Below are 14,517 nucleotides of genomic sequence, written 5' to 3'. Positions count from 1 at the left end.
ATAACAACATTTTTGGAAGCATATTTTCCCTAAAGCCTGGTCTTGAAGAACCTGGATTCCAAGCATATACTTCACATGCTTCCATTGCTATTTTGAGCAGGATTCTGGACAGGAATGATTAAAAATCCTGCCAAAACAAATAAATTGCCAGTCTACTTAATTTTTTTATGCCAGTCTGACCAGAAGTGTGCCATGTTCAAGGTAAATTGCCCTTATGGGGCATTTGCAGATGTAAGCACTTAGCTCCACGAACAATGGAATTGTATGTACATATTTTGCAGGAATTCAACTTTTCAGTCTGCCAACTTATGGGTCTTCATAAAGTTAACAGCCCCCTGGTCTTCAATTTACTCTTTCTGATAAAAGGAGAGTTTGTGATTTCCCAGTCTAGCCTTGTCTGTTAGTACACTTCCACTTAGTATTAGGAGCAATGATCAGTTTTCTATGATGGACAACTGCGCTACAAATTGGGAAGATTCGTATTCAATCCTCTTGTTCAAAAGTGCTGCATAAATTTTAATGTAACCCAATATTTTGCCATTCTGTCCTATCCCCAAGAGAACAACATCCTATGGATTCTTTGTGATTCTGTTCAACAGCAGAAGTATTTTCCAGGTGGGTTACAGATCAAAGTGTTCTGAGTTCTAACTCTCGTCTCATGCCTTCAGACATGGGACAGGTTCTTTTTCTGCTGACCTTACCTAAAGGCTAACTTGTATTGCTAGGAAACCAAAGATTTGTGAATTAGAAAACAGCTCCCAGTTCTTCTCCACCTTTGTATTCTGAGTTATCCATACAGCCTGTGAAACCATGGATCACTCAATTATTATTATTTATTTATTTATTTATATTTCGATTTATAAACTGCCCTTCCCTGCAGGGCTCAGGGTGGTTGGTGAGCAACAGTAGTAAAACATGATAAAAACAAGATAATAATAAAATATTAACACATAAAAACAGTTTAAAACATTCACAGTAGACCATCCTACACCCTTACACATCCTTGGGAGGCCACAACAACAATTTGATTTCAATTCAAAACTGGCTGGCCCGATGTAAACACCTAGCAGAACAGCTCCATTTTACAGGCCCTGCGGAAACCATTCAAGTCCCGCAGGGCCCTGATTTCACTAGAGAGCTTGTTCCACCAGGTAGGGGCCAAGACAGTAAAGGGCCTGGCCCTCGTGGTGGCCAGCTGAATATCTTTTGGGCCAGGGACCACCAGCAAATTTTCCTCTGAGGAGCAGAGGGATCTTAAGGGGCAGTGTGGGGAGAGGCAGTCCTGCAGGTATGCAGATCCAAGACCGTTCACAGCCTTAAAGGTCATAACCAGAACTTTGAACATGATCCAGTACTCAATTGACAGCCAGTGAAGATGATGCAAGACCGGAGTAATCTGATTCCTATAACATTCCCCAGTAAAGTGCCTCCTGGTTTTCCAGTAAGGAGCCTGGCTGCCGCATGTTGTACGAGCTTCAATGTCCGGGTCATGGACAAAAGTGAGACCAATCAATAAGAAACAGAAGTTGCAAAATAATACAATCTGGAGGTGGCCGTTGCATGGATTACTGTGATCAGGTCAGAATGGGAGAGATATGGAGCCAACTGACGTGCCTGACGCAGATGGTAAAAGCTACCTGGGCAGTCCTGATAACATGCGATTCAAATGAAAGAGTTGAGTCTAAAGTGACCCCCAGGCTCTTGACAGATGAGGGCAGATGTAATGCCTCACCAGCCAGCGTAGGCAGACTGAAGGCCATCGGTCATTCCCCCCGATCCACCCACAGAAACTCCATCTTCACTGGATTCAGCTTCAACCTGCAGCAATGAACTCTTTAACCATCCCAGCCACGGCTACGAAGCTTTAACACTGGGGGGGGCCCTCTGGGGCCGAGGTTGAGTGGCCAGCCATTGTAAAGATGAGCTGGGTGCCATCTTCATATTGATGACACTGCAGCCCAAAACTCTGAACCAGCTTGGCTAGGGTGTGCATGTAGATATCAAAAAGCATCGGGGAGAGGATCAGTCCTTGCAGCACCCCACCCTGGAGTTCTCACCCCCCCAATGTCCCCGGCAATTCTTAGTCTCAAAGGAACAAGGTCAGCCAAAGGCTGTCCCTCAAAACCTGATCTCGGTGAGGTGGTAGACCAAAAGGTTGTGATCTACCATATCAAATGCTGCAGTACGATATAACAAAAGCAGGAGGGCTGAACTGCCTCGATTTAGCTGGAGTCAGAGTTCATTCACGACAATGACCAGCATTGTTTCAGTCCCATGACCAGTGTGGAAAATGGATTGGAAGGGATCCAACACATTAGCATCATCTAGGAACCTCTGAAGCTGTTCCACCACCACTTGCTCAATTACCTTGCCCAGAAACAAAAGTTTCGATACTGGGTGGTAATTGGCCAGATCCAAAGAATCTAACTGAGGTCTTTTTTAGGAGCGGGTTGACCACTGCCTCTTTAAGCTGCCCAGGAAAAATTCCTTGCTCAAGGTAACGATTGATGATATTCAGCTGGGTCCCCCAAAGCTCCTCCCTGCAGGCTTTCACCAACCAGGAAGGGCACGTATCAAAAGCTTAAGTGGTAGATCTTACTGCTGCCAGCATCCTGTCCACATCAGTGTCATGATGGTGCATTGTAGGGGAATCGCTTTCGCCTTTGCAGGTGCAGTATGATCACTTCTAGCTGTGGCCTTGGAGTTCTGCGGCTGGGAAGAGACTCCAGGCTGGACAATGCCAACTGTCTGCTTCTCATGGGGGGTGGGGGTGGGATCTTATATTATCAAGAGCGGTTTTCGCCAGAACTCTCTTTCTATGTTCCTGACATGTCTTCAATAAAAGCCTTGAACCAATCAAGTGATTTATTGTCTGAATGGGAATTTGACACCAACAAGTGGTCCAAACAAGGACCAGAAGACAGCCAAGGGACCTCCCGTTCCCTTACCGTATCAATCATGGCGGGAAGGGTTTGGCAGAGGAACAAGACTTTATCTGCAAAATAACTCACAAATGCCTCACAGCTAAAAGTCAATTCCTTAACTTTCTGGACCTATAGAAGAGGTTGTAAGTGACTGAATCACACCAAACAATTGTGCCGGGCATGAGTTTGCAGAAGCATTGGAGGAAGCAAAGTACACTTTCTTCACCTCCTTCATGGCTTTCTCGTAAGACTTCATAAACATTCTATACCTTGACCCTTCATCAGGGGCCCATCGCCATACTCGCTCGAGCCATCTCAGCTCCCGTTTCATCCTTCTCCACTCCTCTGAATACCAGAGATCCGGTCTGGTGCAGAGGTGGAGAGGGCATCTTGGAGCGACAGTCTCGATGACTTTAGAGAGCCTGGAATCCCAGCTTTCTACCAGTGCATCCACAGTGTCACCAGTGGGTGAGTTTCCTGCAGGATGTCCTGAAGCTGCTCCTGGTCCATTAGTCTCAGTGGGTGGGCCCAAATATGCCTGTCGCCTAGACATGGGGGTGCAGCAGCATCAATTCGGGCCTTAAGGACACGGCACTCTATATGTAGAGGATAAGGCCACATAAACACCTGTAGTGAAGATCAGGTCCAGAGTGTGGCCACCTTGGTGGGTAGGATCCTTGGTGTTTACAAGAGAAAGGTCTAGCGTCGCCATGGAAGACACCAGATGTGCAGTCACCAAAAAAGAGGCCGAATCAGCGTGGACGTTGAATTTATCATTTATGTATGATATTGAGATGCATTGTGTGTGTGTGTGTGTGTGTGTGTAAGTGCCATCAAGTCACTTAATATTAATGATGCATTGTGCGTGCGTGTGTGTGTAAGTGCCTTAATATTAAGATGCAGTGTGTGTGTGTGTGTTTGTGTGTGTAAGTGCCATCAAGTCACTTCCAACTCATAGTGACCTTATGGCTCAATGTCCTCCAAAACGTTCTTCTGTTAACAGCCTTACTAAGGTCTTATTTGTTGCATTTTTTATATTGCTTTTATTTCAAGAAGCCCCTCACCTTTGTTTAACCCCCACATCAACTCTGTCAAGTAGGTTAGAACAGGGCTCTGCAACCTGCGGCTCTCCAGATGTTCATGGACTATAATTCCCATCAGCCCCTGCCAGCGTGCCCAATTGGCCATGCTGGCAGGGGCTGATAAGCTATGTATCCATGTGAACATCTGAAGCACTGGAATTAGGCACCTGGAGTTAGAAGGAGTGAGACCTAGCCCAAGGCTTATAGCCTTCATGGCTTATAGGAAGATTTGAACCCAAGTCTCTTTGTCATAACTACTATATCACATCTGCTCGCACTCCAGTGTACTTGCAGTTACAAACATGACCCTAATTAACTTTTTGAGTATTTCTTCCCTGCTCCCATGGTTATTTCTTTTTTTGCAAGCACTTACTAACACTTACAAAGGTTCCTTTCTATAAAGAATCCACTTTACTTTTTCTAAAGCAACTCAGTTTTTTTAGTATCTAAGATGTACTCACCAAAAGCAATAGTTTTCCTATCACTAGGAGCTGCAGATGAGAATAAGATCTTAAGTAGATTACATTGTTGGGAGATTTGAATCCACCTGAATACCCACGCACAGGACAAATCAAATATCAACATGACTCATTCTGAGAATACCAGCATGAAGGATTATAGTCTTGTTTATGTAGTTGTAGAACATTTAAATCATGAATTTGTAAAAAAAAAATGGGTTACTTGGCTTTACAAATACAATGTTTGCTTTTAGACTCCTTCAAATTGCTTTATGTATCTGAGCCTCTGGGATTGAACAATCTGAAGAAAAATAAGAGGTAAGGGCTTTTTTAGCCTGAAGCAAATAATGTAAATAATTTTTTTCTTTCACAAGACTGAACACATGCTAGCATGAAAATATTTACAAAGAAAAAGCCCTGTGGAATCTAAATGCACAGAGATCATCAAAGAGAATCCAAACAGCCTCTGACTTGCAAGAAGTTTAGGGGTAGCTGCCGCATAATTAATCAAAGTGAACGAAAGCTTACAAAATAATTAAAGCATATGTACAATAGGAAGACAACTAAGTGGAGTAAAGCAACTCTTTCCAGCACAGATTGCCATGAATGGTTGGCATGTTATAAACATTGCTTACATAGTATGATCTTATGACTGGAAAACATAACAGATAATCTACTGTATTAATCAGGCTGGCCTGAACTTGTCAGATCTTAGAAGTTAAGCAAGGTCAACCCTGGCAAGTATTTGCATAGGAGACTTACAAAGAATACTAAGGTCATGACATGGAGGCAGGCAGTGGTAATCCATGTCTGAACTTCCTTTGCCTTGAAAATCCTACCAGGGGTCACCATAAACTCAGGTGTAACTTGACAGCAAAAAAATTGATCTATAGTGCAATCCTAAATCGAATTGTTATATCCTATACCAATTAATGTCAATGGGCATAGAAATGTATAACTCTGCCAAAGGCAGGACTGTTAATGGGCTAATGCAAATTCCTTCTCTCCAGAGTTCTAAAACTCTGTTCCCTCTCTCTAACACTAAATTTGTCCAGATTTAATATTAAGAAATATGATACTGTTGCATTGTAAGTCATTCATTTATTATACCCATAGTATACTGCTCGTACTCTGATCTGGATGGCTCAGACTAATCCAATCTTGTCAGGTCTGAGAAGGTGGCCCTGATTAGTATTTGGAGAGGAGACTACCAAGGAAGTCCAGAGCTGAAACACAGATGCAGGCAATAGAAAACCACCTGTGAACCACCTTTGTTGCCTTGAAAGGTCTAAAGCTGAAAAAGGCAAACTCTATGTTGGGGATCATTAGAAAAGGAATTGATAATAAAACTGCAAAGATTGTCATGCCCTTATATAAAGCAGTGGTGCGACCGCACTTGGAGTACTGCGTCCAGTTCTGGTCGCCACATCTCAAAAAGGATATTGAGGAGATAGAAAAAGTGCAGAGAAGGGCAACAAGGATGATTGAAGGACTGGAGCACCTTCCCTATGAGGAGAGGCTGCAGCGTTTGGGACTCTTTAGTTTGGAGAGGAGACATCTGAGGGGGGGATATGAGTTGAAGTCTATAAAATTATGCATGGGGTAGAAAATGTTGACAGAGAGAAATTTTTCTCTCTTTCTCTGTCTACTCACTAGGAGAACCGAAGGGGGGGCATTCATTTGAAAATGCTGGGGGGGGAAGAATTAGGACTAATAAAAGGAAACACTTCTTCACGCAACGTGTGATTGGTGTTTGGAATATGCTGCCACAGGAGGTGGTGATGGCCACTAACCTGGATAGCTTTAAAAGGGGCTTGGACAGATTTATGGAGGAGAAGTCGATTTACGGCTACCAATCTTGATCCTCTTTGATTTGAGATTGCAAATGCCTTAACAGTCCAGGTGCTCGGGAGCAACAGCCACAGAAGGCCATTGCTTTCACATCCTGCATGTGAGCTGCCAAAGGCACCTGGTGGGCCACTGCGAGTAGCAGAGAGCTGGACTAGATGGACTCTGGTCTGATCCAGCTGGCTTGTTCTTATGTTCTTAAAGCTGGGATTTTGAATTTATTTGTGATGACCGTCAGATATGACATAAATGTGACAGCTGGGCCAGACCCTGTGGGTGTGTGGCTGCCTTAGCTGGTGAGCTCCCATCAGAGTCTCCAGTCCAGATTAGCACTGGGGGAGATGGAAAGTGCTGAGTGGAATGACTACCTCAGCCGGTGAAGCCACAGCAGGCTCGCCAGCCCAGATTGGCACTGGTGTATGTGTGTGGGGGAGGGAGGATGGATCACCAGGTCAGATTAGGAGGGCGGGAAGATGGCTGCCTGGACTGGTGAGCCTAGTTGGCAAGGTGGAGGGGGTGGCTGCTGCAGCTGGCCAAATTGGGAGCTGGGGAGGGGGTGCCTGAACTGAGGAGCCCACAGCAGGCTTGCCAGGCAAGAGCAAGGGGGAGGAGTTGACTCAGCTGGCTCATAAATCCTCTCCAGAGGCTGAATCTGGTACACCTACCACATATTTGACAACCCCGGTTTACAGGGTAACAAAAAGTGAGCTGTGACTTGATTGTACTTTCCATGACCATAGATATATGAAGTTGTTTAACAAGTTGCTAGGAAAAGGATGCAGGTTATAAACAATTTCCTGGATATAATAAGAATGTCAAAGGAGGCTTGCTCAATCAGACCACCTAAGTCCAGCATCTTCTTGCATGCCGTGGCCAAAGCAGTTCCCTGGGAGGCCAAGACAAGGAGCAGAGGTCAAGGCCTTCCTCTTACACTGCCTTCTAGAAATGGGTTTTACTGATTCTGAATGTGGATATTCCTACGGTCCATTAATGGCTATTAGCCATGATAATGAATCCTTCATGAACCTGACTATCCTTTTAAAGTCATATGTGATTTACTACGTCCAATGCCAGCAAATGCCATAATTTCATATTGGAAAAGCAATTCCTTTTTTCAGTCCCCAATCCTCTGTTCATCAGTTTCATTGGGTTCTAGTATTATGGGAGAGGGACAAAAAGTCCTCTTTACCCAATTTCTCCCAAGCCATGCATAAATTAATAAATTTCTATTCATATCTCCCCATTAGGTATATTTTTTCCTAAACTGAACATCTCCATACTCTTTAGCCTCTCTTTTAACACTATGTGCTATGGCAATAATTTGAAACAGAATTATCCTGTGTTGACAAGACAATTCACTTTCAAATGACTGCTGTAGCACAATAAACAAACAATGAAAGGATGCAGTCCCATTTCTCTTTTGTAAAAACAATGAAATGAGACAAGTAGTAAGGGCTAATCAGAGTACCTCCAGTGCAAAACGAGGCTAATCCTTACATACTTCCAGTTCCAAGCAAGGGATATAGTTTTGTTCCATCTGTAATCTGGCTAATCCAATCCACTAGCAAAAAGATAAATGTCCAAATCCACTGAAGCATTTTTTAGCCACCAGTTAATCATAAAAAACTGCCAGAAGAACTTCAATATACATATGTCAGGATAGATTTGTAAGAAATATAAATTTTTAAGCTTTTCCTCTAGGTAAGCATGATTTTTTTTACAACAAACTGTATGCTAAGTAGGAGAGAGGTGATATGGGCCTGTGACAAAGTATCCTCATTGCAGTGCAGGCAGAGGGTATATGGTTCAATTCTGGCATCTTTGAATTAAAAGATCAAATAGTATTTGATGTTGAAGACCTCAGCCCGCGACCCTGGAAAACTGCCACCAGTTTTTTTTCAGTGAGGATTTGCCCATAGTGGTTTTTTTTTAAAAAAAACCTACCTAAATCTCACAGGATGCAACTGAAAACAGAGATCATGTTTAAATTACAGGAGGGGACACAAAGTGTTCTGTCATTCCACCTCTTGTGATAGATCCCTTAGGTATAGTTTTAGAAGACCCCCAGCTATTACTGTTCCAGGGCCATGGTCTATGCCTGGATCTCTTCATGATAAGAACATTGAAACAAAAATGGGTCTTCCTTGATCATGTCTTTCTCTAGCCATGTGCCTGTTTGAGGACAATATTCTGGTCTCCAGTTGTGCACTGCTATGTCTCTTCTGTTCAGATCCAGCCATATTATTACTCTAGATAGTCTTTAGTCAGATTACAAGTTACCTGCCCATGCCTTCCATTCACTTGGTTTGTTCAAATACATTCTCTTGTCCATCAAAATGACTTGCCATATTCCAAAGCTGCAAACACTGGCTGATGGAAGTTTAGAATCACATTAAATTGCTTTAAATCTTCCCTTCTACCTGGCAGTATGTCAGAATCCAAAACATCATGGAATCATATCAAGAGTCTGTTACTGCATCCTGTGCTATCCACCCTGTGTTTTATCTTATTGCCCGGGGTGAATCTAGCACTGGGGAATATTTACCTTTTCGTATCTGACAAAACTGAGTAGGGATTTATTATTACAACTAAATGTTTCCCCTTTTGGAATAGGTCCTATATGAAGAATTAGCAGGCACTACTCCAGTTGCTCTTTCTCTCAAAATTGCAATTTCCAGGGCTGCTTTTCACTTAAATAATGAAGATTACACTATGTAAAGTGTAGTTTGAACCGTATTAGCAATCTGTTCAGCATGACAAAATTGACAAAAATACTGTTAGTCACTCTAAATGAGGGATTCTCAAACCTATAACAAAGCTTAACCATCACAACTGATAGCATAAGAATGTTCAGAAATTCTGCTGAGGTTTAGTAGGTTGTTTTCTTGTGGTCATTTCATATGCGATGATAGAGAAAGAAGGAGCCTACTTTTCTTGACACCCACGGTTACACCCAGCATGTGCTGTGCCAACCACATGCATCCGCTGCCACGTGCCTAATTCTGCCATTATCACCAACCTACAGCAGAGCAAGTTTCAGAAATGTGTTGCAAGAAATACATACAAGGCCAGAACTTGGGTGTGGTTAACAGATCTTTTTACTGGAGCTGACAAACTGCCTCCTTTTACTGGAGGTACACAAAAATCTGTCAAAAGTTTCAGAATTGTTTACATCAAAACTATCATGTGGATGGTCTCAAGCATCAAGTCATATACACTAGGGATTTTTAAAAATGGAAAGTCAGCCTAAGTCAAAGAACCTTTTCTTTGGGCATCCAGGAGTTTCTCTTTCTAAAGTCTTTTGTAGCCTTTTGGAACCCCCAAATCTCTTTTCTCTGCTTGGCAGTTGTGGGGGGCGGGACATGACCCAGCCCATTGTCTCTTGCTATTTCCAGTAGCATTTCTAAACAGGTTGGTGAGGTGAGGTGGGCAAGCAATTGAATGACTTCCCCCTCCCTTCTGCCCAGAGGAAAAAATGGTTAAAACATTTCCTTTAGACCTCAGTGGGAAAAGCTATTTCTTCACAACTTCAAAAAGCCTCTTGCCATATATATCTGATCTTTTACAGAAAATAAGGGATCTGTCATAATTAGTGGCAACACTGTCAACAAATTATAAGTCTCAACAAATATGCAGAGGGTTGGTGTGTGTGGGAGAACAAAATGTAAAAATATTGAAACAAAAGGAGTTTCAATTTGTTATTATAATGGTTTTTTTGCACTTGAGAAAAGTCTACCCTTGTAGAAGGATTTGTTACTGAAAACATCTACATATCCGCAAGTCTCTCAGGCATCCCAAATCCCAAGATGGGATAATGGATTGACACAGCTTTTTGTACATAGAATTCAATACCATGTCTAGTACAGGGATAGCCATCCCTGAAACTGGAATTAATCAGTCGGTTGGGGCCTCCCACTACCCATTGTGATTTCTGCAATTTCCTCATGGCTATGACCTCAAAGTAAACAGATGGCCAGCTTAGTTCCCTTTAATTCAGTGAATCCTTTCATCATGTTGCTCTTGTTTGGATTCCATGGAGTGATAGTGGAACAGTGCTTCCCATCCCCCATCCAAGCCTTTGAAAGAATAATTTATTTCCTAAATAGTTTTCCTCTGTGAGGAGAGAAAACTTCAGCAAAGCTATACAAAATGATTCTGAGGGAGAAAAGGGAACTAAAAATCAATGTTTACTTCACATACACGCTACAGGGGTCAGTGCTATCAGTCACAGACCAGGAAAGGGATTTGGGCGTCTTAATTGATAGTTCCATGGGAATGTCAACTCAATGTATGGCAGCTGTGAAACTTAGTGGAAACTCTATGCTGGGGATAATCAGGAAAGGAATTGATAATAAAACTGCAAAGATTGTCATGCCCTTATATAAAGCCGTGGTGCGACCACACTTGGAGTACTGTGTTCAGTTCTGGTCACCACATCTCAAAAAGGATATTGAAGAGATAGAAAAAGTGCAGAGAAGGGCAACGAGGATGATTGAGGGACTGGAGCACCTTCCTTACTGAGGGAAAGAGCTGCAGCGTTTGGGACTCTTTAGTTTGGAGAGGAGACGTCTGAGGGGGGATATGATTGAAGTCTATAAAATTATGCATGGGGTAGAAAATGTTGACAAAGAGAAATTTTTCTCTCTTTCTCACAATACTAGAACCAGGGGGCATTCATTGAAAATGCTGGGGGGAAGAATTAGAACTAATAAAAGGAAACACTTCTTCACGCAGCGATGTGAAGTTGAGGTGTTTGGAATATGCTATACCACCGCGAGGTGTGTGTGATGGCCACTAACCTGGATGAAGCTTTAAAAGGAGGCTTGGACAGATTTATGGAGAGGAGAGAAGTCAAGATTTATGGCTACCAATCTTGATCCTCTTTGATCTGAGATTGCAAATGCCTTAACAGTCCAGGTGCTCGGGAGCAACAGCCGCAGAAGGCCATTGCTTTCACATCCTACATGTGAACTCCCAAAGGCACCTGGTGGGCCACTGCGAGTAGCAGAGAGCTGGACTAGATGGACTCTGGTCTGATCCAGCTGGCTTGTTCTTATGTTCTTATGTTCTTAATGTGAATTAATTTGCTCTGAACCACTGTTTTTCTTATCAGCAATCAGTACTTACTCCTCTTACATCTCTTTTTAGCACTTTTACGGATGATATTAGTTATATAACAAAAAAAATTACCTCTAAAATTGAAATCTATTCAATAAAACCATTAATGGGGGAAAAACATCTGACAATGAAAATATTCTTCTCTAAATTCCCCACATTTCTTTGATGCAGTTGAAAGCAGGTGTGGTTATCAATTATTACTGCTTCTATTGTCCCTAGCCAGGTGTAGAAGTAGTAATAATGATGCTGAGCAACATTAAAAGATTTTACTGGTTATATTCATCATTACAATGGCATGCCTTAAAAAGTAAAATAATATAGGTCCCAGGCTGCCTGTACTGTCATAACGTGTCATGAGAAATATACTGAGAGGAAACTGACCGTCATCTAACTTAGTCATTGGCTTATCTCTAAATGCTTTTAGTGCACCTCATACAAGCGATGATGTTTTACACAAAGACAATACAGAACCCAGTATACTGTACACATAATTGATCAGGCTTCAATTGTATGTTATCTTTATTACACATTGGGAAGGAGTCATTGATACATATGGGAAGTTTGCATGTAAATTCTTTTTCTAAATAATCACCATGTGTCCATTCCTGCCTCATTATACAAAACATTTGCATTATTTATTTGATAACAGTTGAGGAATCATGGCAATTAGTTCCCTGTGACTTAGAATACTGGTGGCAAAATAAAGAAAAGAAAAGAAAAGTTAAAGCTAACAGATCTCAGACTTATCTCCAAACTATTACCTGTCAAGTGGCATAGGCAATTGATGAACAAAGCACCATTTAAGAGATTATGTGCCCTGACACTGGCAAGAAGTATGAGTCATGTGGGTCATAACTCTTCTCACAATAACTTATCAGAGTAATTAAGAATGCTTTCAAGTGTTATCCTTTGCGATCCCCGTAAGGAAGGTAGATTGATAGCATCGTACTGGGATGAGCTAATATTGTTAAACTTAATAGCATTATCTAAAAATTGTTTTTAATTCTTCTAAGTATCTGATGACAACTTTAACTCTATTCAGACTGAATAATACTATTATTTATTTACTTTATTTATATCTCACCTTTCTCCCCAATGGGTACCCAAAGTGGCTTATTTTGTTCTCTTCTCCTCCATTTTATCTGCACAACCTTGTGAGGTGGGTTGGGCTGAGAGTGTCTGACCAGCCCCACATCACCCAGCAAGCTTTCATGGTAGAGTGGGGATTCAAACCTGGGTTTCCTAGATTCTAGTTTGAAACTTTAACTACTACACCATGCTAGCTCACCATAGGTCTCAGCCCAGTTAACACTATATCACAGCACATGGGAACTTTTAAGTAAGTATTTACTGTGCAAATAAATAATATTCTAATTGGGTATGTCATTTATTTGGTCTGGAAAAATAGCACTGATTCCAAGCAACCAGCATGGCATTTTAAGGCACTAATTCTATATATTTAAATTCAATAGTATCTGCATGTGCACTGACTGGGTGGATTGTAAATAGCTATGGTTGGTTTTAAAAGAAATGGGTGCTATAGCACCTGATTATTTTGTAGTATTTGTTCAGGGATCCCTACAATCATGTCCCAATACTATCTGTACTCTGGACAAGAAGCTACTGTTAAGGCAGAAGATTGATTGATTGATTTATTGATTGATTGATTGGTTGGTTGATTGATTGATTGAGTTTCTATACTACCCCTCCTCTCTCGGGGGTTTCCAACTGGCAAAGGTTCCAAGCAAGGATGTATTTTATCTCCCTGTCTCCTTGATCTATATGAAGAATATATCATAAGGAAAGCTGGAATAGGGATTAGATTTAGATGAAAGTGGAGTGAAAATTGGTAGGAGGAGCATTAGCAATTAGAGATATGCGGATGACTCCACATTCTGCCAGAAAAAAGTAAACACTTGAAATTACTGATGAAAAAAAAGAGAGAACTACTGGTAATGACAACCTTTAGGCTGCAATCCAAAGGCAGGTGGGACTGAAGCCTCCCTGAATGCAATTTAACCCCTATGCTAGAGTCAGTGCCACCAGCACCATGCAAAGAGGCACAGATGCCAACATAGGAACACTTAGACAAGAGAGTTTCACATATTTGGAACCCGACTGTCTTGTACCACAGAAAGTCATGCTGGCATGGAGGGAGATGATCCAGGAGTGTTCCCAGGTTTTTGACTTGGAACACACCCCTTCAACAATGCAGACTTATGCCACCAAAAGTGTGGGGTAAATCACGATTTCATGAACTTTTCCAGGAGAGAAAGAAGAAGAGTTTAGAGTCTCCTGTAAAGAGATTCAGGTGGCTTACAAACTCCTTTTCTTTTCCTTTCCCCACAACAGACAACTTGTGAGGTACGTGGGGCTGAGAGAGTTCTGAATGAACTGTAACTAGCCCAAGAGCACCCAACTGGAATGTAGGAGTGGAGAAACAAATCTAATTCTCTAGACAAGAGTCCACCCATTCTTAACCACTACACCACATTGGCTCTTTTCTTCTTTCCCCTGGCACTCGCGCTGTTGATTGCCTCTTTGGAGGTGTGCCATAGCATTGTCCCCAGTTGCCGCTGTACCCCACCCCCCATAGATTGAGCTGCCTGACCTTGAAGGATCCACTGAATCATTCTCTTTTTCTCCCTCCGCTCCCCACAAAGCTTCACTGGACGTTGACACATTTCTTTCTATGTTTCCTTTAACAGCATGTGCTGCAACCTTCTTCTCTAGTCCCTTAGAATAGGTAAAATCATTAAACGCTCTTTGCATCTTGAGAGTTTCTAAAGAACAAAACTAGCAGATGGTCACTTGGATAGTATTATAGAACATTTTTCTGTTTACTTGTCTAGCACACAGATTACTAGTAATAAGTAACAGTGTTGCCTGGTTTCAATAAATCCTTTCTCCAAGATTTGCAAACAGTGAAAACGTAATTACCCAGAATTTTCCAGGTAATTCCTAAGTAGCACATTCTACAAGGAAAATTAGTTGTGTAATGTTCATTCCAATGTCTCTTTAAGCACTTTAGAATCTTATTCATCTTTATCCAAAGATAAGAATGGCAGGCTACTGTGGGTTTTCCAG

At 41.9% G+C, this 14,517-nt stretch overlaps 1 protein-coding gene across 2 annotated transcripts in view; it reads right to left on the bottom strand.

The window, feature by feature from the left end:
- The window catches only part of PLCXD2 (phosphatidylinositol specific phospholipase C X domain containing 2), a 42,119-nt gene that overhangs the window by 16,568 nt on the left and 11,034 nt on the right, over positions 1-14,517 (bottom strand). The window lies entirely within an intron of this gene.

Source organism: Sphaerodactylus townsendi, linkage group LG04 (assembly GCF_021028975.2).
Source record: "Sphaerodactylus townsendi isolate TG3544 linkage group LG04, MPM_Stown_v2.3, whole genome shotgun sequence".
NCBI classification, from domain to species: domain Eukaryota; kingdom Metazoa; phylum Chordata; class Lepidosauria; order Squamata; family Sphaerodactylidae; genus Sphaerodactylus; species Sphaerodactylus townsendi.
Note: the sequence above shows the minus strand (reverse complement) of the source record. Positions and strands in the feature narration are given on the sequence as shown.